This window comes from Furipterus horrens, unplaced genomic scaffold, assembly GCF_987537825.1.
Source record: "Furipterus horrens unplaced genomic scaffold, mFurHor1.1.pri manual_scaffold_11, whole genome shotgun sequence".
NCBI classification, from domain to species: domain Eukaryota; kingdom Metazoa; phylum Chordata; class Mammalia; order Chiroptera; family Furipteridae; genus Furipterus; species Furipterus horrens.
Genome location: NW_028327181.1, coordinates 72,236,613 through 72,261,178, shown reverse-complemented (window position 1 = coordinate 72,261,178; position 24,566 = coordinate 72,236,613).

The window sequence follows — 24,566 nt, the reverse complement described above, 5'->3', positions numbered from 1 at the left end:
TCCTAACTTATCTGCCCTAGCTGTAATTATTCATTTTACACACAAAGCAAGCTCATTAATCATGTTCAATGATAAATCAAATGATACTACATTCTTACTTAAAAGTCTCTGATGGCTTCCAACTTCACCAAAAATAAAAACAAAGCTCTTCACCGTAGACTAACTGGCCCCCTTCCAGCTCTTTGACCTGTTTCCTACGAGTCTCTGCATTGTCTGCTACAAGGGAACCTTCCAGGTCTCCTTTCTCTCTGTTAAACACACCAGGTCCACTCCCTGCCAAGGCCTTTCTCAGAGCTGTCGCCTTAGCTCAGAATACGCCCCCCCCACCCCCATTTCTTTCACATTCTTGAACTTTTACGTAGACCATAACTTAAATGTCAGTGCTGTAGAGGACTCCTTGACCGCCCAATATTTAATAATCACCCAGACTCTCTCTGCCATGCCATTGCTTGAATTCTCTGTACAGCACTTAATACTGACATTTTCCTTTTGTTTTTTAATGTTTATTTTATATTTCTATTTTCCCCATTTAAATGCAACTCTGTGAGTGAAGACTATGTTCATCTTTTCACAGCAATATCCCAGGTACCGAGGACTGAATTTGGCATGGATCACATACTCAGTAAAGAATGATGAATAGAGTAAAAAGACTAAACATGTACGTGGTGCAATGTTAACAGTTTCTAACCTGGGATGATGGAAGTATGGGTATATGTTATAGTATCCTATTAACTTTTCTGGATTTTTAGAATACTTCAAAACTGCATATGGAGATATAATTGGAGGGGTCATTTGAAAGGAGCAACTTGTCTTATAGCCAGAACTTGTCAGCCTGAGCTGCAATGTGAACTCACTGGAAAAAAGAGCTGCATTCCAATGGTAGTGATGCTACAGGGTCTGGACTGAAAGTGAGGAGTTAGGGCTTGACGTTGCTGTCTAAAAATAGGTGGTAGAATTCCTAGAGTCCCCCCAGACTGAGAGGGGTCCCCCACTCTGCCTTCTTAGTTCCGTATAAAGTTGAGCAATGCCGAGTCCACGTACAGTGATCAGATTCCGTGTCCTGATAGGAGAAGCAGTCTAGCCCAGTGGAGAGAGCAATGTCCTCAGGCCAGGACACCTGTCCTCTCCCATCAGCTTACTGGGGTGCAGGAAGCTGATGGAAAGGCGCCTTACCTTTGATGTGTACATCTAGTTTCCTCTTATATGGAAATGAGGGAGTTAAGATCTTTTTTCGAAATGATTTTCAGTTTCCATTCCAACATTTTTTTAGAATTTCATTTAAGAATATCTGGAATTTTAGCGAAAATTTTCAAACCCCCAATTTGTATTAATACTGGAAAATTTTTTTAATCCAGACTCTTGTTGTTCAAAATGTGGTCTGTGGACCACCAACATGAGCATGCCCTGGGAGCTTTTTTGCATTTTTTTCCCATTACCACTTAACCTCCCCTCCTGCAATCACCACACTGTTGTCCATTTCCATGAGTCCTTTTTCCTTTTTGTTGAATTCCTCCACCTTCTTATCTCCACGCCCCCCTCAACAATAGCTGCCCTCTATCTATGAGTCTGTCTCAATTTTGCTTGTTAGTTCCGTTTGTTCATTAGATTCCACATATGGGTGAAATCATGTGTATTTGTCTTTCTCTGGCTGGCTTATTTCACTTAGCGTAATATTCTTCAAGTCCATCCATGCTGTCACAAAGGGTAAAATTTTCTTCCTTTTTTATAGCCGAGTAGTATTCCATTGTGTAAATGTCCCATAGTTGTTTTATCCACTCATCTACTGATGGACACTTGGGCTGCTTCCATACCTTGGTGATTGTAAATAATGTTGAAATGAATACAGGGGTGCTTATGTTCTTTCAAATTAGTGTTTTGGGGGTTTTGGGATATAATCCCAGAAGTAGGATCACTAGGTCAAAAGGCAGATCCATTTTTAATTGTTTGAGGTATCTCCATACTGCTTTCCACAGCGGCTGCACCAGTCTGCATTCCCACCAACAATGCACGAGGGTTCCCTTTTCACTTGTTGTATGTTGATTTATTGATGATTGTCATACAGACAGGTGTAAGGTCATAACTCATTTTGGTTTTAATTTGCGTTTCTCTGATGGTTAGGGATGTTGATCATCTTTTCATATGTCTACTGGTCATCTTTATGTCCTCTTTGAGGGGTGTCTTTTCATGTCCTTTGCCCATTTTTAATTGGATTGTCTATTTTCTTGGTGTTGACTTTTTAAGTTCTTTATAGTAAATTTTGGATATTAATCCTTTATCAGATGTATTGGCGAATATGCTCTCCCATTCTGTGCACTTTTTTATTTTGTTGATGGTTTCATTTGTTGCGCAAAAAGTTTTTAGTTTGATGTAGTCCTCTGTTTATTTTTTCTTTTGTTTCCCTTGCCTGGGGATATATATCAGATAAAATATTGCTACAAGCAATGTCTGAGATTTTACTGACTATGTTTTCTTCTGGGATTTTTATGGTTTCAGATATAATATTTAAGTCTTTAACCCATTTGGAATTTATTCTTGTGTGTGGTATAAGAAGGTGGAGATGAAAACCTTTAAGAGCCACCCCTATATTATTGAATCTCAATCTGTATTTTAACAAGGTCCCCAGATGACTCTTGGGCATATTAAGACTTACAACTGCTAATCTATAGGACTTAGTACAAGTTTCTGCAGGAGCTGACTTCAGTAGTCACACTTGCTTAGCAAACACCTGGTGAGTTTTAGAGCAATGATATTTACATTTGAGTCACCTTTCTAAAATGTCTTTTATACATGTTATTTTCCTGAATTTTCACAACAATCTCATTGAGTTGTTCAGCGGTTCTTACTGTCACCAATTTACAGAAGAGGAAAGTGATAGTAAGGTGAAATTATGTGTTCAATGCCCACAGCTAATAGTGACAGAGCCTATGCGTCTCCCGAGGAGTGCATGTCATCACCGATACCCCTGTTAGGATGGGCAATACCTCAGTAATGTTGCCGCTCCTCTCCAGCCCCTAAAATTTACGCCATGCCAGAGAGACCCCCTGGGGCTGCGGCTCAGTGTAGAATATTAAAATTCCCACAGGTACTGAAAAATAAATCACATTCTCCAAGTCATTCTGAGTTGAGCTAAAAATCCAATTATCACTTTACTGGCTGACATCGTAAATCTCTACCAATTCTCAGCAACTAAGAGATAAAACCTTAAAAGTACTAACTGCACTGAGCTTATGACCTCCTTGTGAAATTTCTTAGAACAGCCCCTCAGAGCTCTGACGTGGGTTAGAATGTCAGGCAGACACGTGGATTCAAATTCTGAACCTGACTCTTTCTTACTGGCTATTACAGAAGTGAGTTATTTCACCTCTTTGAGGTTTAGATTCCCTTCTATAAGAGGATGATTGTTTTTCTATTTGTAAAGGTGTCAGAATTGCAGGAGATAATGAATGTTCAGTGCTTAATACAATTTTTAGCTCCCAATAAGTAGACCCTAATGGTCATTATTATCATTCACCTCCCTAAGAAAGTTTTCTCCTCTGTCAGATGGAATGAATTGAACAGAACAATCTCAAAACCTTCTGACATTTGAAAGTTTAACCCATGTTCACACTTATGCTCTAACCCTTCATCCAAAATTCAGAGTTTGCCTCCTTAAGTAGATTTGTGTGATTAAATAATAAGACTATTTCCTGATTCAGTGGGATTTCCAAGAACATGTGGGGGACACATACTGCAGAAGTTATTCTATTTTCATTTGAATCTTATACATTCAATGAGAGGAGTCATGCAAATACATATACACACACACACATATACATCTTTTAAATCAATGGAGTTTTAAAATTGCTTTTTAAAACTAATTAGAATGAGTCTCCATAGTCATTGGCCTTACCCTAAAAGATCACAAAACTTTAAAAAGCTAGAGGAGCCATGGCACGTATGTAGATTCTGCAGCATCAAAATAAAAGAAGAGGACAGAAACAAGACAGCTATTTGAAGGGAGGTGTCTCTCAGCTGGAGTCATCATGTGCTAATTCTACACACACACAAAAAGGTAGCCATTTATTTACCTTTTTACTTATTTAGATATGTGCCTGCCCTTGAGGATATATAAATATCTTACTCTGGACAGAAAAGAAAGAGAAAAAAAGAAGAGAAAAACGTACCACGTGTGCGCTTAGTCACCCTACTCACCCTACACTCCTTTGTTGCAATAGTGATGAGGATGTACTTCTTCACCTCCACCTCCACTGAGCGTAACTTCCTGTAAACACACATCCATGAGGCCCTTAAAGACCCCACACTTTCTCTTTTTAGGTCACAGTTATTATTATGATTGTGGCCCAACTGACACTAAAGGATGAATCAAAATTGTACAGAGATCATTTCTTATTCTGCAGATCTTGGAGTAGAATTTTAGATTCTTCCCTTTAAATGTCTGACGTGTTGTTTGGGAGAAATAAGTGTTTTATTCTTACGGATTATTGACAATCTCTCTCCAGGAAGATGCTGTGCCTCGATCCTCTGTTGTCTAATTAATGTGGGGGGAAGTTTTAAAATGTCAAAAAGGAAAAGAAAAACCCAAAATATAATATTATTTTCCATACTATTAGTATTGTTGTTGTTCATGTATAGGAGAATAGATGCCATTGTGATTACATTGTCACATTAAGGTTGGTTTTAAGAAATCAAGAAATCTCCTGTATATAAAATGAATCAGAACAAGATTTCAGGGTCAACTCTGATTCCGTCATTCAATCATTCATTCAACCACCATTTATTAAATGTCCATTGTCAGATTTGGGGTTGACTTTACAAACAGAAAAAGTAAAACAAACAAAATATTTCCTCCTTGCAAGGAGCTTAAACTTATGTGGAAGAGAGAAACACTATGAATCAAATCAAAGCAAAATTATTTAAATAAAAACATATATAAAATACTTTAAAAATACCAGAAAATAATTAAACCTTGATATTGAGAGAAGGACTCAAGAAAACCTTCATATAAGGAAGAACTATTTTATCTCAGCCTTAAGAATATTGGGCCCTGTTGTTCTATTTCAAATATTTGGGTTAATAGGAAACACTTGTATCATCACATCTGCACTACTTTAAATTGGTTGTTTAAGTATATTGTTTTGCTTGAACTAGATAGAAATATATTTCACATTTATGTAGTTGAAAAGGGGAATATTTCATTTTAAATAATTGTTTTAAATATTTTAAATTATTTAAAACAATGAAATATTTCTCATTAAAATTTTTGGAAAGTATATTTCCCAAAATATATTCTATTAACATGTAATAGACTTATTGTAATTTTATATGAATTACTGTATTTTTTTGGACATCTCCAACTTAATTCCAATACATGAAATTTTAATAGACTTGTTTCTCATAAACAAAAGCTCTTTGAACTCAATAATTTTTAAGAGTGCAAGGGCACTCTGAGTACAAAACTTCACTGCCCTATCAGATATAAAACTATACTATAATGCTAGATTAATTAAAACAATGTGTTATTGGTACAAGAACATTTAAGCACACTGATGCAGAGACTAGAGTTCAGAAATAGGCTCATATATATGATAATTAAATACTATGATAAAGTTTGCATTTTAAATTAGAAGTTATATTAAACAGGGTCTTGACAGGAAACAGATGGCACTATGAAATGAGGTAATGGAAGAAATTTTAATAAAGAAACTATTTTCAAGGTTATAAGCTGAATTAAGAGGAATTAATAATAGGGATAGGGAGGCACCATTTTGCTAAAAAACTGTGATCCTTTACCATCTTGGGTCTGAAGGTCAAAGGGAAGGGAGTATAAAAGCTGGAGACTGAACTATCTATCCCCTTAGTAGCTGTAGGAAAAAGCTTCCAGGAAGGAAGTGTTGTCTCCAGCAGGGAGGAAGCCAGAGGAACAACCAGCCCTTGATGTCCTCCCATCCTCTAAATCTAGCTAATGCCTCCTGTGGTCCAAACCCAACTGAGAGCCAGACCATTCTAGGAATAGAAGTTGATCATGGTGAAAAGACTATCTGGAGGGACAAGTCTACCCTTTTTGCTTCTCCAGATTCTGTCTTCTTCTTTGCCTAGACCTGTTCAGACTGATGAACCACTTCCATTTAGGAAAGGATGCTGCTCTACATGTTTATAAGCATGGCTCAGTGGACAAGACCACACCTTGTTCACTATAGGCAGTGTGGAGAGCAAATCACTTCATGTCCCAGATATCCCTTCTGCAGAAGTCTTTGATGCAGAACAGCAGTATATACCTGTGACCTATGGCAAAGGAAAACTAAACAAATCACTGAAACAGATACCTTCATTTGACAAGGATGTCAGGTTCCTTGGGAAAAAGACCTTCAATGTGGGTAAGAGCCATGAATAGCCTCCACAGTGACTTCAGCCAGGTTCTGCTTACTAGAGCTAAAATTATTTTGCTTACTCTGTCGAACAGCATGTCAGTAGACACATCTATTTTATTCCTCGAATTCTGTGATTGATCAGCCATTGCCAAGACCTCTGCAGCATGAAACCTGTCTGTGATGGGTATGCACCACCATTTACTTGGCCTCTACCATGCAAGGACCCTGTTGCTTCCCTTTGAATAGAGAAAGCCCAATTCTATTGCAGCATCTCCAATAGTTATTATGGCTACATTGGAACTTTTCAACAGGTTGGATGTCCTCTGCCCTTATTCCCCAATCTGGGCAAGTTAATTTCCAGGTGAGGGACATAGCTACTGTACACACATGCGCTCTCACCTGTAGAAGAATGCACAACAAGGACAGAGGAATAAACTTTTGTATGTACACTGTCCTCAGCTTATATGGTCAGGGCTACCATTGATCTGCATCTAAAGTTTCCTCCTTGATCTGAGGAAAATAAATGAAAATGACCTTCTGAAGAAAATAAATTATTAACCCCTGGGGCCACAGAAAATAAATAGGGAGGCTCTGTTCACGCTAAAGAAAACAAATTAAGCACAGAAGATGCTATTTCAGAGTCAGAGATTTATCATTTTTAAAGCTGGTTGAGGGCTAGACTAAGGTTGCAAAGTTCCAGAGAGAAGCTGAAAAACTTACAAATGGTCTACAGCCATCCTCCAAATTGCAAAACACCCTGACACTGTCTGGTAGTTTGTCTCTCTGCCTATCTTTCTTCAGGGAAGAGTATGCCCCCTTCTGTTTCCTTCCTAAGTTGCTTTGCCTGTAAGCAGGAAATTGCCCTCTTTCAGCCCAGAGACAGCTCGTCAAAGCACATATTCAAAATCATCTTCCCAGCTTCCCAGACAATGTCCTCGGAAAGTGTTTTAAAGTGTCCGGTGATCTCACATCTACATATGGTTTATGATGATTTCAGTGGCTGACTTGTGCCTCAAAGAGCCTAACTTGAAGTTATGAGTTGATATGGCAGTATTTCTTGCGGTGCCTCTAAAAATAATAAAATAACTAAGTCAGAGGGCAAGAATGCGAAACACAAGAATTTTAAAAAGGGCACATTTAACTTTATACCCTCCTAAAGATTTCTCATTTAGTCTCTATAGAATACCTAAAATAAATGTTTGAAAATGAAGTTATTTGTGCTATTTGCTTCTAAACTGAAAACTACTTAGAAAAAATATTGTTTCCCAGTTTCTGTTACGAACAGTAGTTTAATCCCAAAGCATGTATTGAGTGGACATGTGATGGCAACTACTGTATACAAGTGACTAGAGAAGGCATTCTCATTTTTGGCTGCACATCAGAATAAATTGGGTAGTATCTGTAAAGTTAGGAGGTGCCTGAGCCTACAGAGAATCAGCTTCAACTTGTCTGGAGTGGGACCAAGATGCTTGTATATAATAAACACGCTGTGATATGTATCCAGGGTACTGAACTGCTGCACTAGTGATACAGGAGAGAATGAGATCCAGTTTCTACCCTCCAGGAGCTGGTCATCTGAAAAGGAATATTTCTTAATGTCATCATATAGTATATATGTATATTCTATGGCATCTAGATGTAGGAGGTTGGCTGCACCAGAGTCCAGATATTGAGTACAATATTCTAAATACAGATTATGACTTTTAAAGCTATCTTCAAACTATTCAAAATTACCTCAATATATTATTATCATGAAAACATATGTTGTCATATCACTTATTGGAAGTTCACATTATGGAACAACCTGATCTAGAACCAAATATTAGGTATATGCCCATGTGTATTCAGGTACATTATCCCTGGCTGGTTTGGCTCAGTGGATTGAGCGTCGGCCTGCGAGCTAAGTGTCGCTGGTTCGATCTTCCAGTCAGGGCACATCAGAGAAGGAAAACTCTGACTCCAAAAAACCTCCGCTGCCTTGCGGCATACCTCTTCAGGGGAAAGGCTAAGGGAGTAAACCCCGACAGAAAATCCGGAGCCGGAGTCCCTAAGGTGGTTTGACGTTGTAGTCAACACCGGCAACTCCTGCGGCGCACCTGAAGCCAAGCTGTATTGACTCCGTCTTTCCCTTGGACCCTTCAGCTGCGAAGAGAGGGGGGGTCTGCTGCATGGGCAACAGCAGACCCTCCATATCACCCTGCCCAGGCTCTGTAGCTTCATCGCAAGATGTCGATTCAACACGGGAGGAGACAGATACCGTGTCACTCCCGAGTCGGACTGCACAGCCATTCTCGGCGGTGCAGATAGACTCTTAAGAAGCTACACCATCGTCTCTCGAGACGGACGGCTGCCGACGACGACGATTCAGGTACATACACTCTCACACACATACACACAGGCTGTAGTAAGTATGCTAAGGCCCATAGATTTAACTCCACAAAGTTTACTGTACAGAACTCTCTGTACAATTACTCTCACTGGGTGTTCCCCAGCCAACAGCAGATTAACAGGGGTAGAGGCTGTTAGTGTGAGATAAATTGTCAGCAGTAGGGGATATTAACAGTCTGCATAGGAATAAGTGATGAGGCAGGAGGATGCTCAAAATGAGACATAATAACATGAAAATTGTAGCAGTTGGGATCATTTCACCAATGGGATGTAGAGACTTACGAAGTCCCTGAGGGACTGAGTTTGTTAGTACACTATAAAGTACGCAGTAAATAATGTTGAATGTGCATCATTCTGAGAGATTACATTATATTCAATGTTCTTTATTCAGTTAGGCAAGGAGGTTTATAATACTTGGAAACATAATTCATTCCTTAAATTTTAGGAAGTTAATTTCCACATCAGCAGAGGTAAGATAACTTCAGTCATCTGAAATCTTAATTCAAGTAAAATAGATCATTATTTTTATAAATCAAAGTGAATACAATGTCTACATCTTAGCAATAATTCAAGCAACATGTGCCATTATGTTTGATATTTGTTGCACAGGCATATTTAACTCCTGGGCTTCGTGAAGAGTATATATAATATGATAATTTAGTCCTAATCCTGAAACCTTCATTTTTTCTAATATGCTATAAAGAGTCTTAAAAACTTGTAAGAGAACACTCAACAAGCCTTTGATATAAGTTACTGAAATTTCCCTGGAAGGATAAGTAAACTCATATTTGCGAAATGGGCATAACACTTTTATGTAAGTATTCCAACCTAAAGGCTTAAACATTACACAACTATAAGCAACTTCGAGAAAGATTCCCCAAATTTGTTTATCCCTCTATTGACAAGAACTGTAATCTTTTCAAAGCATGAGTAACTCTTTGAAAAACAGTCAGAGAAATCAGTTAAGAGTGTAAATGAAGACTTTAATCGTGCATAGTCAGAAACCATATTTAAACACCAGGCATTTCAATGTGACCTAATTTCAGGTGCCCTTAAAATGCTGCGTCGTTATGCTATAAATGCCTTAAAGGGTTTTCAAACTCACTGAATTAGCTAGAGATCAATAATCAGGCATTTCCTATGCAACAAGGCCTTGATAAGAAATTGTCATCCCATTCTAATGTTTTAAATGCCATTAGAATTTCAAATAAACAATTTGCTTCTTTAAAATAGTTTTTCTATTGGTTATAAAGTTACAACCAGTTTTATATTCATACTGAACAAGAAAAAGAGTAGTTAATCACTATAATCCTACCACCTAGAATCAATAACTTTTAACATGGCAGTGTGATTTAAATTAGTTCAGATTATATAACGTATGTAATTTTAGATCCTGGGGTTTTCTTTTCACCGAAAGTATTAAAATATAATTTCCTATGTTACAACAAGGCTTTTGTTAGCATCATTTTAAATGCCATATTCCATTCTATCTAACGTCCAACTTACTGATTTATGTTGTTTTCAAATGTGCCACAAATTTCATAGCTCCATAAGTAACATAAATAGTGTTAGATGAGGTATCAATAGCAGCCTTTAAACGATGTAGGGGCATTAGCTGATCAATCAATCAACATGCATTTATTTAGCTTCATTGCTGTGTCCCAAGCTAACTAGGAGCTGTAAAGATGAGAGTTTAGAAGTTGAGACTGGATGTGAGTGGGGATGAGGGGCAGTGCTGAGCACCCAACTCATCCCTGAGTCCAGGTCCTCATCCCAGCTGCATCACTCAGTGCCCTGTAACCAACACTGGGCAAATTATCAAATTGCTCTAGGCCCATTCCCGCAATGCTGAAATGAGAATTAAATAAAATCATCCACATAAGTCTCGAAGTAAGGTCCCTGACTCAGAGAAAATGCTCATTAATTGCTAGTACTATTTTTAGTCACTTGCTAAGTGATTTGGGGCAAACCCTGAGATTCACAGAGTACAGGTTTCCTTAAAGCTCCCTTAGGGACCACCAGAAAATGTGGGAGAGGTCCTAGGGAAGGAAGACAAGTGAAATTCAGTAGCATAACTACACGCTGTTTGGCTACCATTGTGCCATATGTATATACAGCATTCCCTCACTTATCGCGGGTATTACGTTCCAGACCCCCCCACGAAGTAGGAATCTTACATTTATTCTACGCTCTTAAACCTACGTAACTTTAACAACATGTGTATACAGTACCACAAAATCCCGCGATATAGCGAAAAATCCGCAATAAATAATTAAATATAATATTTTTAAAAATCCCGCGATACAGTAAGGCCACTATAAGTGAACCGCGATATAGAGAGGGACTACTCTACACACGTGGATTATTTTATATGACATCCAATAGACTCCATGGAGCAGATCACTTAAGGCAGGTGAGGAACTAAGGCTAGAAAGCTGAAGTTACTTTCCCAAGCTCACTAAACTTGTGAGAAGCCCTGCCAAGCAGATTGACCTCAGAGCAAGCCCTGGTCTACTGTCCTTCCTAACAAGAAAAAAATAGTACAGCCCCCAGTCCCTGCCACCCATTGCTGAATAATGCGAATGATTTTGTGCTGCAACTGATTGATAACAATCACGGGGGAAATTGTAACAGGGCTTCTTTTTTATGTTTCTTTCCAAAAGTATTACCTGTGTTGTTTAAAATGCATGCCATTCCTTTTGAAACACAGCTATCACTTAAGAACTGCAGAGAGAATAAAACTGTTTTGTTGGACTTGGCTTGGGGAGTTTATCAATGAAATAAAAACCCATTGTTCAGGGAGAGGTGAATTGCAAGAACATCAAGAGTCCTGGAGAAGATTATTCATTTGCAGTCCTATTTGGCAGGATGTCAAATCTGTGAGCTCTCCCCTAGCCCGGAAATGCTGAAGTCACAAATGTTGGTTCTGATCAATTTCCGCCTCCTTGGCCTCTCCTCAGCCTGTGGGCCAATTTACCACACTGGGCCGGCCTCCAGGCTCCACTCGCATTTTTAATGAGCATATTGCCTCATTCCCTCCTTGCCTCTGAGATATCTTCCCGATGCTTGAGTGGATTCAAGATGGTATAGAAATAATGGAATTAGACTGTCAGCACAACTCTGCTTAATATGTTTTTAGGCTGCCTTTGTTTGAGGGATTCATCTTTCTTAAATTCTCAGTGCTCTTTAGTCCCACTGAACAGAATAACATTAGCGTGCACTTGTCATTATACTGCTAGTTAGACATACCCTTCTTTCGCAGGAGAAAGCTCAGAGCAATAGCACTCATTAGCTACTTACATGAAAGCCTCGACAAAAGCCAGGTTGGAGTGTGAAAACTCATCTACACCTGCTGGAAGGGGATCATTAGTCAGCTGAATGATTAGAGGGAGTGCATGCCCAGGCGCCGAGAAGGACAAGAGGGTCCCCGAGTTCAAGCCTCGAAGATATTAATGCCAATGGTGTGGCGCACTCAAGGACTCTGATCCCAGAATCAGAATTAGTTCTATGACAAGCATGAAGTGACACGGTCCTGAACTACTCCAGGGAATTTCCTTCACACTGAGAAGGGCAAGGTCAAGAACACGCTGTTGATCAGAAAGTGTGAAGAGGATGAGGATTAGCAAGCCCTTGTTAAATTTGGCTCGCTCTGCTTCAAGAGCCCTCGTAGTGTGGGGCGATTTTCTTGCTCTTCTTTATTTCTCTTTTTCTGCGTGAGGAGTGGAGTTGGAGAGCAATGTGGTCAAATTATTTTGCTTTGTTTTGAATGGAACTAAGAGATGCAACATTAGGGACAAAGAAAATTCAACACACAAAATTATGGACCATCTATTCTGACTGTCTACATAGGTAGTGGCCTGCAAGTGACTCAAGCATCCTTGCTACGGCAACAGTAGGCAGAGCTTTTGCCGTGTGATCACAGTCACCAACCTTACTTCTTAGATTTTGTTGAAAGGGAAGTTGAATATTGAGGACCAAGGACAATTTAGTTTATCAGGAAAATTTCCCTAATAGAGTTTTAGCCAGGTGCTGGCTCTGACTTGGGCTGAGAGGAAAGACGGATGCATTACACACAAAGGGGAGGGGCCTTGGTGAACCTCATTTCAGTTATGAAATATGAGATTCAAATGAGAAGCGACGGGTCACTTGCCTTGGAGGGGATAAAAATACATTAAGTCAGCCTTGGAAAAAGAGATTCCAACACTGCTTTTCTGTAACCAGGTCCCTCCCCAGAGATCAGAAAAGGTATCAGCTGAATCCGAATGTTATTACTTTTAATTTTTTTCCCCAAACATTTTACTGGTCCAGAGAAAGCAGGCCTCAGAAAAAGCATATGTGACAAGTCCCAGAACAAATCCCCAAACTCGGGAATTCTAATATTCTTTCTGTTTGCTTGGACTGTGGATAACTGATAACACCAACAAACTTTAAATCACTACATAAAAGCTCTTACGACTTTCTAGAATTTCTATAACTCTTCTCAGTTTATAAAGTCCTTTCCCTCCTATGACCTCATTTAGACGTTCAACAACCCAGTAAAATTGCTATTTGCCATCTTCAGTTTTATAGATTAGGAAGCAAACACTTAAAGTGTAAGAGGTTTATTGGTGTCTCACACACAGCCAGTGGCAAAGTTGGATTTGAAACAAGGTGTAATGAATCCATTTCCCCATACCATATTTCCCCCTTTATTAGTTCATGGAATTGTCCAATATCCTTCCTACCTATTCAATTTTACTTTTTTTTTTTTTTTTACTTTGTCTGATACAGAGACCGCACTTAAGTACCTTCACTGTAACTTCAACAGCAGCCAACGCAATATTCAACATTAAATGCTGATCTGATAAATGGCCCTGGCCAGTATGGTACAGTTGGTTGGAGCGTCGTCTCATAACCAAAAGGTTACAGGTTCGATACCTGGTCAGGGCACATACCTGGGTTTCGTGTTCCATTCCCGGTCTGGGTACACATGTAAGGCAACCAATCAGCTCTTCTCTCTTGCATTGATATTTATCTCTCTCCCTTCCTCCCTCTCTGAAAGCAATAAAAAAAATGTCCTCAGGTAAGGATTTAAAAATTAATAATAAATGTCGGCCTGATAAGTGAATGAATGTATATATCATTTATTGAGAACACATTGCAAGTGCCTTACTAGGTGTTTTTATATAAACAATTCTGTGTGATTATTAAAACATCCCCATAAGGTGTCATGCCCATTTTATAGGTGAAGAAATTAAGGCCCAGAAAAGTTAGAGAACTTTCCCCAAGTTATTCACCAGAATGTATAAGTGAACTTGCTTACTATGTTTATTTCCATATCTCTCCTCTTCTCCCTGCACCTCACCTTCCCCAGTTTCTAAATCTGCACTATCTGATACAAGAATCACTAGTGATATGTGGCTATCGAGCACTGAAAGTGTGACTAAACCAAACTGAGATCTATTATGTGTACAAATTGCACCAGATTTCAGACATAATATGTGAAAGAATGTAAAATACATTAATAATTTATGTTGACCAGACGTTAAAACCATAATGTTTTGAATAAAGTTAAATAAAATATATAATTAAAATTAATTTTTCACGATTCTTCTTTATTTTTATATTTTGGCCATTGGCTAATTAAAAATTGCATATATGGCTCCCATTTATGGTTTGTGTTATATTTCTATTAGATTGTGCTGCTTTAATTACTTGCTATGACCTTTCTAGGTTTACCTTCTCAAATATTCAAACACATAGCCCTTCTTTAAATTTCTAAGTCACTTGAAATATATACCATGAAATGCACTAGTTCTTTATATTTGTTCCTATTTCTTCAAAGAATTAGTTAAGAAGCAAAAATATTTCTCTAATCTCCCTTTAATGTGATTCAATCTTTGAGTGAATCCAAATTCTCATTCTCTTTCTCTGCTTAGAATTTCCTCCCTATCCCTCCTCCTCTACCCATCTCTGCCTAATAATAATGACTTATAAGTACAATTTTTAAAGTATCTAGTACTGTGTTAGTCAGAATAGGCTAGAATATGCTGCAGTAATCAATGACCCTAAAAATTTAACAACAAAAGTTTATTTTGATTACTGCTCTCCATTTTCTTAATCTCTTCCTTTATTTCTTGTAGTCAATAGGTCACTTGACTAATCAAACTGAATGCATTTGGAGCAATATCCTTACACAGAGTGGGGCAAAAGTAGGCTTACAGTTATGCATATGTGAAACAGAGTTTATTCTAGTATTATTTATTAATTATGGTATTATTTTCCACACAGACAACTATAAACCTACTTTTGCCCCACCCTGTATAGACTCAACAAAAGGAACTCAACAAAAAGCAATCCATCCTCTTAAATTAGGGAGGGAGCTTAGTGTTTTACAAAGAGCAGGATCTTTGAAGGCAAACAGATCAGAGTTTAAAATCCGAGCTCCACTGTTTTCAAGTACATCATTTCTGAAAAATCTCAGGATCACTTTATTTTTCTTATATGGAAAACAATAAAGTTGTATAAGGATTATGTAACATGGTGTTTGTGTAAACACAAAATACAGTGTCAGTCACATAAGAAGGGGTCAATAAATGATAGCTATTATTAATATTAAATAATAAAATTTCCTGCATCAAATGTTTTTTTTTATGAACATGAACAATAAACTGGCAACAAATACAATCTTATTAATCAATAGAGAATAAGTTTACCTTTTTCTGTGATAGACTATTTAGTGCACACTTACAATTGGCATGAATAAAATACCTCTGAATGTTGGCAAAGTTCACTGCTTTCAGTTCTTCTTCTATATGTTGAATATTCATATTTTTGTCCATTTTTATCGGGTTGTTAATTTTTTTCCCCCAAATTACCAAGTCTAAAATAAATGCTTGGAAAGGGGACTTAATGACCTTTCTTTCAAAAAAGTTTTTGTGGTGACATATTGACAAGGAAAAGAATCACATTATCTTACTAGTTGGCTCATAATTCATAGTTCATGTTGAAAATAATATGAAAATGAAATAAAATTAAAATTCAAAAATTTTGTTAAAGAGCCAAAAAAGCTCATACTGACTGCAGGCTGCAGAAATCATGTAGATTAAGCCAACAAAAGGGGAATAGGATGGGCCATCTGGTTCCCCTCGATTGTTCTTAGAGCTGACAAATATGTTATGAGCCATTAAAACTCTTCAGCTGGCCACACATAAATTATGGTCTTAATTAATTGGTTTCATTTTGAGATGAGTGGTTTATGAGGCACCAGATGAGAAAGATCAGCTTCTATCTGACTTGAGAATGAGTCACGTTAGAATATTAACAACAAGGCAAATATATCTCAATTATACATTCCAGTAATATCAGAAGAACATGGCATGTATTCCATACGGTGAACAAACAGGCCAAGGAGTTTTGGGTGACATCAGAGCACATGGAAACCTAGAGGAATGTGACAGTCCTACTGGAGTCCTGCTACTTTCACCAAGTGCTCAATAACAGATGGGATAATAAAAAATAACAATAACAGATGGGATATAAAGAAAATTTTACATGTATATATTTCTTAATAATATCCATGGGATATAATGAATACATTTTTAATACAGTGAACTGTGGCCAAGAGTTTAACATAAAATGAGAAACATTATAATTATTTATTCAAACAAGTTCAGAGGATGTACAGTACATACGCTTTTAGCAACTTAAAATAGGGGGTGGAAACTAACATAATTCTAGGAATTTGGAATTCCTGGAAGAGTAAATTAGAAGAAAACCATTTTATTTCCAAAACAAAACAAGCAAAGAAAACAACACTTGTTGAACTCTGTGACATGAACTGAAAGAAGAAACTTCCTCGTGTAAGGATCTCACAGTTGATGGCAGCGGCATAACTGAACCCTGCTAAAAGCCCCTTTAACAACCAGCTGGTATAGCCAACCCCTGGCTACTGAGTGCTGACTCCTGATCATTTGTAGCTCCCCTCTTCTCCAGAGAATTATCTTGTCCAAAAGGGAACTGCCTCCTTGATACATTCTGCATATCCCCCAGATCTTAGCCAATAACCAACTGGCACTAGCAAAAGTCTACCCCATTGGATCAAGATAGGATATACTCTGGGGTGCAACCTCAGCTCCAGACTCTCCCCAAGGGATCATATGTAGTCTCCAGCGGAAACTACATTCTTGCTTTGCTTTTTTGTCCCCACACTCTCCTGCTTCACTTACTTCCATTCTTATATGAGTGTTCCCTCAATAACTCCCCTGCACAGGAATTCTTACCTCAAGTGCTGCTTCTTGGGAATCTCATAATAAGATGATAGCTTTTTGTGTGGACCAATAGACAAAGCTAAATGTTAAAGTACATGCATCTTTTTAATCTGACAATAAACTTAGTTACAGAGTGAAATTTTTTTCATCAACATTTTCCCCTTCATCTTGTAAAAAGATAAGTAATGCCTAGACTACAATGCATGAAAATTCATTTACTTCTTTAATATACACTTGATTCCTTTTCTACCTTCATTTTGTATAAAGATAAATAATGGCTAGACTATAATGTATTAAAAGTTATTTACTTCTTTGATATACATTTGGTCTTATTTCTCCCACAGTATTTCAGTATGGAAGTCTACTTAGTTCTTTGTACTTCATTTTCCTTTTGGGTTCCAGCTTCTAAATCTAATCTCAAGTAATCTCAAGATGATGTCTCTTTTATGTTCAGGAGATCAAGCCTACTTTATTAAAAAGACTTTCTTCTAATCCAGGAGCTCTTGACTTTTATGATATTAAGTAACTGAATAGCATCATCAAATTATGCTTTTGGTGTAGCCTGAAGCCCTAAATAATGAATGGGAGTCCTGTTGACACTCCCAGAGGCTACTCTGAACAGCATGGTAGTTTTTGTTTGCTTTTCCCCTAGTACCCCAGCTCTCTGTCCCCTATTAAAGGAGAGAAGAGACTTTAACAAATCCTCACCACAGGCTTGAATCCCCTGCTGAACATCTTGACCTGGTCATTCAAACTATGCATGAACATTCAGGATAAGAAAACTCTCCTAATGTAATCCTCTCATCCTAAAATTATAGAATATTTTTAATTTTTATTTATTGACTTTAGAGAGAGGAAAGATGAGAGAGAAAGAGAGAGAGAGAGAGAGAGATTGATTTGTTCTACTTATTTGTGCATTCATTGGTTGATTCATATATATCCTCTGACCGGTATCAACCCTTCAAACTTGGTTTCTGGGGATGATGCTCTAACCAATAGAGCTACTCGGCCAGAACCTATAGAATCTTTTTAAATAGTTAATGCTATAGACTGACAAATCTAGGCTCTTCATTTCATTGGATGAGGACGTTAAGATCAGAGATGAGAAATGCCTTCAGTGATGCACAGATACTACTTATGATTTTCATGTGGTGCCACTAGATCATCTTTTCCCTGATATTCAGCTTTCTGTCCTTGCCCTGTCTTGCTTGAAGAAACAAACAAAAAAGAACCACACACACAAACTGACAAATTCATTGTAGCAGATGACAGATTCATTGTAGGAAAGCTCATTAATGCTCCAGCTCAAACACTGGCATTGACGATTAAAAATATGTGCCAAGTTTATTAGACAACCTGCCCATGTTGTGAAGCTTCACTTCTGTCCGACTACAAAAGGCTTAATCATGGACTCGTTTCACCTGATACTTCATAAGGCAGCCAAATAAAATTATCTCAGAGCTTAAATTCCAATTTGTAGCTCATTCTATTTCTCAAGAATACCTATTTGAAGTTGTAAATCTTACAGTTTTAAGGTCAACTATGGAATTTCTGCTGTCCTATAATGTGGCTAACTAAGGAAATATTATAGCATCCCAAGGACATTTCACATCTTTAATGCACGGCCCTTAAAATATACTTATTAAATCATTCAACAAATTCTAATGAGTTATTAGTTACTGAGCACTGTCCTGAGTCCTGGGACTCAGGAATAAAAATGGTCCCCATGTAGTAGGAGGATTGATGAATAGCTACAATACATGGTGGGCATATAGGCTCATATGAGGGTATGTCCAGGGGTTCCAGGCCTCCTGTTTCAAGATGGTCAACTCTTGGGACATGTATGTATGTGAGAGGCAGGTTCCAAAAAATAATAATTGGATTGACAGTGTACTGAGTGAAAATGGGCAAATCATTAAGGCTGCTTGAGTGGGTTTCACAGAAGAGGGACACTCAAACCAAGTCTCAAAAAACAGAGGAAAATGACAAGTGTAACTTGAAGGATCAAGCATTCTAGGCATGGAGATGGCCTGCAGAGATGTTTGGAGTTGTAAAATAGCAAGACAAGTTCAACACCTATAGATTTTTTCCACTGAAGTGTAAGACGTAGGTCCAGAAGTACAGACAAGAAGGACACAAATCATAGAGGAATTTATCTCCACTGTTGATAAATTTCAATTTTGTCTTTAAACAAGAAGGGGGCCAGTGAAGGGTTTTAAGCAGCTAGGGGATACAGTTAGGCTTCCTGTATACAGCAGTACCCCTTTATCTGAAGGGGTACAGATCAAGACCCCAGTGGATGCCTGAAACCACAGATAGTACAGTAGCCCCTCTCTATATCGTGGTTCACTTATCGTGGCCTCACTGTATCACGAGATTTTTAAAAAATATTATATTTAATTATCGCGGATTTTTTGCTATATCGCAAGATTTTGCTGTACTGTATACGTATGTTGTTAAAGTTACGTAGGTTTAAGAGTGTAGAATATGTTTAAGAACATAAGTAGTGTTTATAAAAGTGTGGAAAAGATTAATAAGGGACTGGGGATGGTTTATAAGTGTGTGGGAAGGGTTTATACAGCCTTAAAATATATATAAATACTAAAATAAATGTAAGGTTCCTACTTTGCGGATTTTCACCTATCGCGGGGGGTCTAGGACGTAATACCCACGATAAGTGAGGGAACACTGTACTATGCTCTTTCCTACACATACATGCCTATGATAAAGCTTAATTTATCAATTAGATTAACAACAACAATAATAAAAAGAACAATTATAACAAAATTCTGTAATAAAAGTGATGTGAATGCGGTCTCTCCCTCAGCAAACTAGCACAAATTTCTTTTTCCTTCTTCACAAGGAAAAAAGGAGATCATTCATGCTGCAGTAGATCTTGGCCACCTCAGTAAAGGACTATTTTCCTAAGTCATGAAATTTCACCTTTCCACTTAAAGACAGCATTTTATGGCTTCTCTGTGGCGTAGCCAAATCGCCAGCATCATCACTCTGCGCTTTGGGGCCGTTAGCAGCTAAGAGAAGCGCTGCTCGCACACAAACCCTGCGGCGCTGCAGCAGCCAGTCCGACGACTGAGAGAGCATGTCAGGGACTCGTGGGTGGGGGGCGGAGAGAGCTTGGATACCCTGGACACGGGGACGATTCGAGTCTTGGGTGGGAGGGAGTGGGAGGCACAAGATTTTATCATGATACTCAGAATTGTGTGCAATTTAAAAATTATAAATTGTTTATTTCTGGAATTTTTCATTTAATATTTTCAAACTGGGGTTGACCACAGGTAACTGAAACCACAAAAAGCAAATCTACGGACCAAAGGGGAACACTGTAGATCAACACACATCTATACATATATACACATATATATGACATATTTGTGTGTCTATATTACATATTTTAAATATATGTATATTTCACAGCATCATCATTATCATAGTTATGCTTTAGCATATTCAGAAAGTGTGAATTTTTTAATAAGTGCTGTTTGAACAATTGGTTAATCAAGTATGAAAAGAAGGAAGTTAGATTTCCATTAATGTTTAAAAATTAATTTCAGGTGGATTAAAGATCTAAGTATGAAAAGAAAAACTTTAATTCCAAAGACTATGTAGGAGACACATTTAAGACCTAATAGAGGGTTTAATTTTTAAGTAAGAAATGCAAAGGGAAAAGATGTTTTACTACATCAAAATAGCACATTTCTTTTCAAATAAAAACACTAAAAATAAAGGTAAAAAAGGCAAAGTCTGGGACAGATATTTGAGATACATGTGACTTACAAAGGGCTCATACCCCAAATTACAAAGAACCTTTAAGAATCAGTAAAAAGACAACCCAGAGGCAAACAGACAAAGGATCCAAATCAGCAAGTCACAGGAAATGAAATGGGAATGGCCAGTAAAATCTAAAAAGACTCACCTTCTCTAGTAATTGGGAAAAAGCAAATTAAAACCGCAATAAAATGCATTCCATACCCATTCTAATAGACAAAGTTTTAAAGTCTAATAATCCCACCTATTTATGGGAAAACAGAATCTCTCACATATTGGTGGATGGAGTGAATGTTGGGACATCCACAATCAAGGACATTCTGGTCATCCTAGTGAGAGGTGAAGGTGTACAAGTATGCATCTTTTTACCCAGCATTTCTACTTGTGAGTATAGTGTCTAACAAAACTTCTGTACATGGAATAAAGGCTTCACGCCTTCTTTGTAGCCTTATTTACATCAGAAAAAAAAATTAGATACAACCCTGATTTTTTTTGCTGATGCAAATTTACAGCACAACAGATAAATTGTGGTACCCTGATGTGATGTCTTAAGCACCATCAAGCAGTTTAAATAAATGAACTAAAAATGTATTTAACAACAAAACCCTAAAGTTAAACAAAGCAAGTACACTGCAAAGTGATACCAATTATGCAAAGTTTTAAAATATGCTTATTATGATAATGTCGGATACAGAAACATGTAACTATTTGCACCAACATGCATGGGAATGATAAATACCAAAAATTCATGCTACTTCCACCACGTCAGCCACCAGTAAGTAACTGTAACATTTTTTTGAGAGTGAAATCAATGCCATGTGCCAAAGCAAATGACTTACAGATACTTAATTCTACCATTTAACCACTGCACCAGCTTTAGAAGATAGATAACATTATTATTTCAAGTTTATAGATAAGGAAACTAAAACACAGAGTAAATAATTTATCTTTGTTATATAACTAGTAAATGACAATGCTGGAATTTTAACCCTGCTCTTAACCGGGATATGATAGTAGTTACCCTTAAGAAGAGAAAAGAGAATGGGACCCAGGAAAGACATACAGAAAGTTCCAAGTGAAATATTTCATTTCATTAACATTCTGAAGAAAGTATGCTAAAAACATTAAGACTTCATAAAATGAAGCAGAGGGACACAATGGTTCATTATATGACTATCTTAAATTTTGTTTTTATATCAGAAGGAGAAGGGGAAGGAAGAAGAGATGATACAGAAGGGGAAAGAAAGATGAGAAGGAGGAAGCAGAAGAAGGGGAGAGGGAAGGAGACACCCCTGGGAACAAGGCAAGGAATGAATTGGAATGAGGCCAACTAGAAGCAAGGGAACAAGCAAGAGATCTTTTACAGCCAAGAGATTAATAATATAATCAAGACTTTTACTGCCACTTGGTGACAGTATACCTAAAATGACGCAAACTATTTTATTCATGAAAACTCTGAATATGTCTTAGAGTTTAAATATATGCTTTATACATATATTACCCTTTAAACATTTCCCATAACCCTGTAAAGCAGGTAATATTCTTATCCTGTCAGAAACCTGAGGCTTAAAGAAGCTGAACTTGTCCGCAACCCCTGAAGCTAAGAGGTGCTGGTATCATGACTTGGACCGATCCACTGACTTGAAACCCCTTCTGCTTCTCAAACACAAATAGTTCACAGTTTTACAACAGCTACATCTACACTAAATTAAGCAGCTGACTTTAAAAATGAATTTACATGGTGCTTAGTAGCAATCATATCCTTCAAACCTAAAACCTTCAGCTCAGACATCGTTTTCTGTAATCCATACTCTCTGTACTTGTACTTGCAGAAACATCAATATTAACTCCCACTTTAAAGTCGGGAGCTGATAGGCACCTTCATTTCATATTCATCTGCCGTAACTTTTTGCCTTTGAAGTTGACATAATTACGAAACACTCATTCAGGTCCTCTTTTGCTAGATGCTGTCATTCCTGGCAAGCTGAAGCTATAAGCAATATTATTCTGCCCTGGAATACTATGCAGAAAGAAGTGGGAGGAGAGAAAGTCTAAGTAATAATGTTTGCATCACCCTGGGTTACAAAAAGGTGATGTTTGCACTATGACTATATTGATTTATTATAGCCTCTCCCGTTGTGGGGAAAAGTCTGCTCAGGTTCAAGCACATTTTCTCTTTTGAAGTTGCCAAGTTTCCAATTTGATATCACTCTGAACTACAACAACTTTCTCAGGGAAGCATCAATAGATAGAAAATCCACATTTGCACATAGAAAATTCTGCACAATGACTTTGCTTTATGAAAAGACTGCCCTTTAAAAGAGATTATATTCAAGTCCTGGCCATTGTGGCTCAGTTGGTTGGAGGGTCTGTCTTCCTGTAAACCGAAAGGTCGTGGTTTGCTTCCGGCCAGGGCACATGCCTGGGTTGCAGGTTTGGTCCCTGGTCAGAGTGCATTTGGGAGGCAACCAATTGATGTTTCTCTCCCTCTCTTTCTCCCTTCCTTCCCCTCTCTCTAAAATCAATAACCATGTCCTCGGATGAGGATTTTAAAAAGATTATATTTGAAAGTCTTAATAGCTGAAGTTTTGAAAGAAAGTTCAATATATGATTAGGTTGATCAAGATTTGGTTATTCCCAAATTTGCCATAACTTGTATGACCAAAACAAGACACACCTATGCAGAGGCAGCTGGGTTTTTTTTATTTATTATTTTGTTTTTTTTTTTTTTAATATCTGGATTTGCCTTAAACTCTGGACAGATCTAATATATTTAGGAGCCACTGCTTTATGCTCTCTCTGCCAGGACATAGCCAGAGGGTCCCCAACCTTCTCACCATTCAGACCACAGCAAACCAGAAGCAACATTCATTCATTTTGTTGGGAGAAACGCTAATCTTAACTTGTGAAAATTTAAATTGTGGGACATATTTTAAAATACAGTTGCATTACTTCATTTTCTTGCATAATCTACCCTGTGTTTTTTTTGTATGTTTACTTTAAAATTAAAGATTGAGGTGGGTCAAGAATACAGCTTGGGATGCTACTCTGCCATCCTCTTCTCTTCCATGACGGCTTTGTGTAAATGGCTTTCTGGTGAGGAGGACCTATAGGTCCTGCTGTGACAAATACAACCAACTTGTTTAGTAGATATTAACACTAATGGACACCTTTGCTAATTTAGCTTTCTCAGTGGCTCTGCTTCTAAAATTTGAGGCCTTAGTCAGAACTTCCCAAGTCCCCAGCCAAAAGGGTTTCTAACTAGAAAGTGAGAGAAAAACACTCTTTTTTAAATCTCTGATGTTGTGCATACACTACCACTTCTAGGATGCAGAAAAGAGGGCCCAAGGCATTAGGTAGAAATAAAAGAGCACTTTTAGATGGTGGAGAAAAGACCAGCCCAAAGGGAATAGAGGGCTCATTGAGAGAGCCATAGGCAGTGAGGTGGGTGAAGTAATTAAGGACCGGACTATGGAGATCACAACACTAGAATACAGAGTCTGTATTGTCTGGAATGAAGAGCCATTAAGATAGTTTATATTTTATTGATGATGAGGATAATGACTGAAAGGAATAAATTCATATGAAAGAGGTTTTAAAGGCATATATTCAATAGAACTTGGCAACTAATTACGTACCTGAATTATAGGACACGAAAGGAACTCATCTTGGATAAATGGCTATGTTTTAAGACCCTTTTGTTCCAAGTACTTTAAAAAATATTAGTGGATATAATTTTGATTTTAAAGATCTTCCTAAGGTTGGAATAATTATT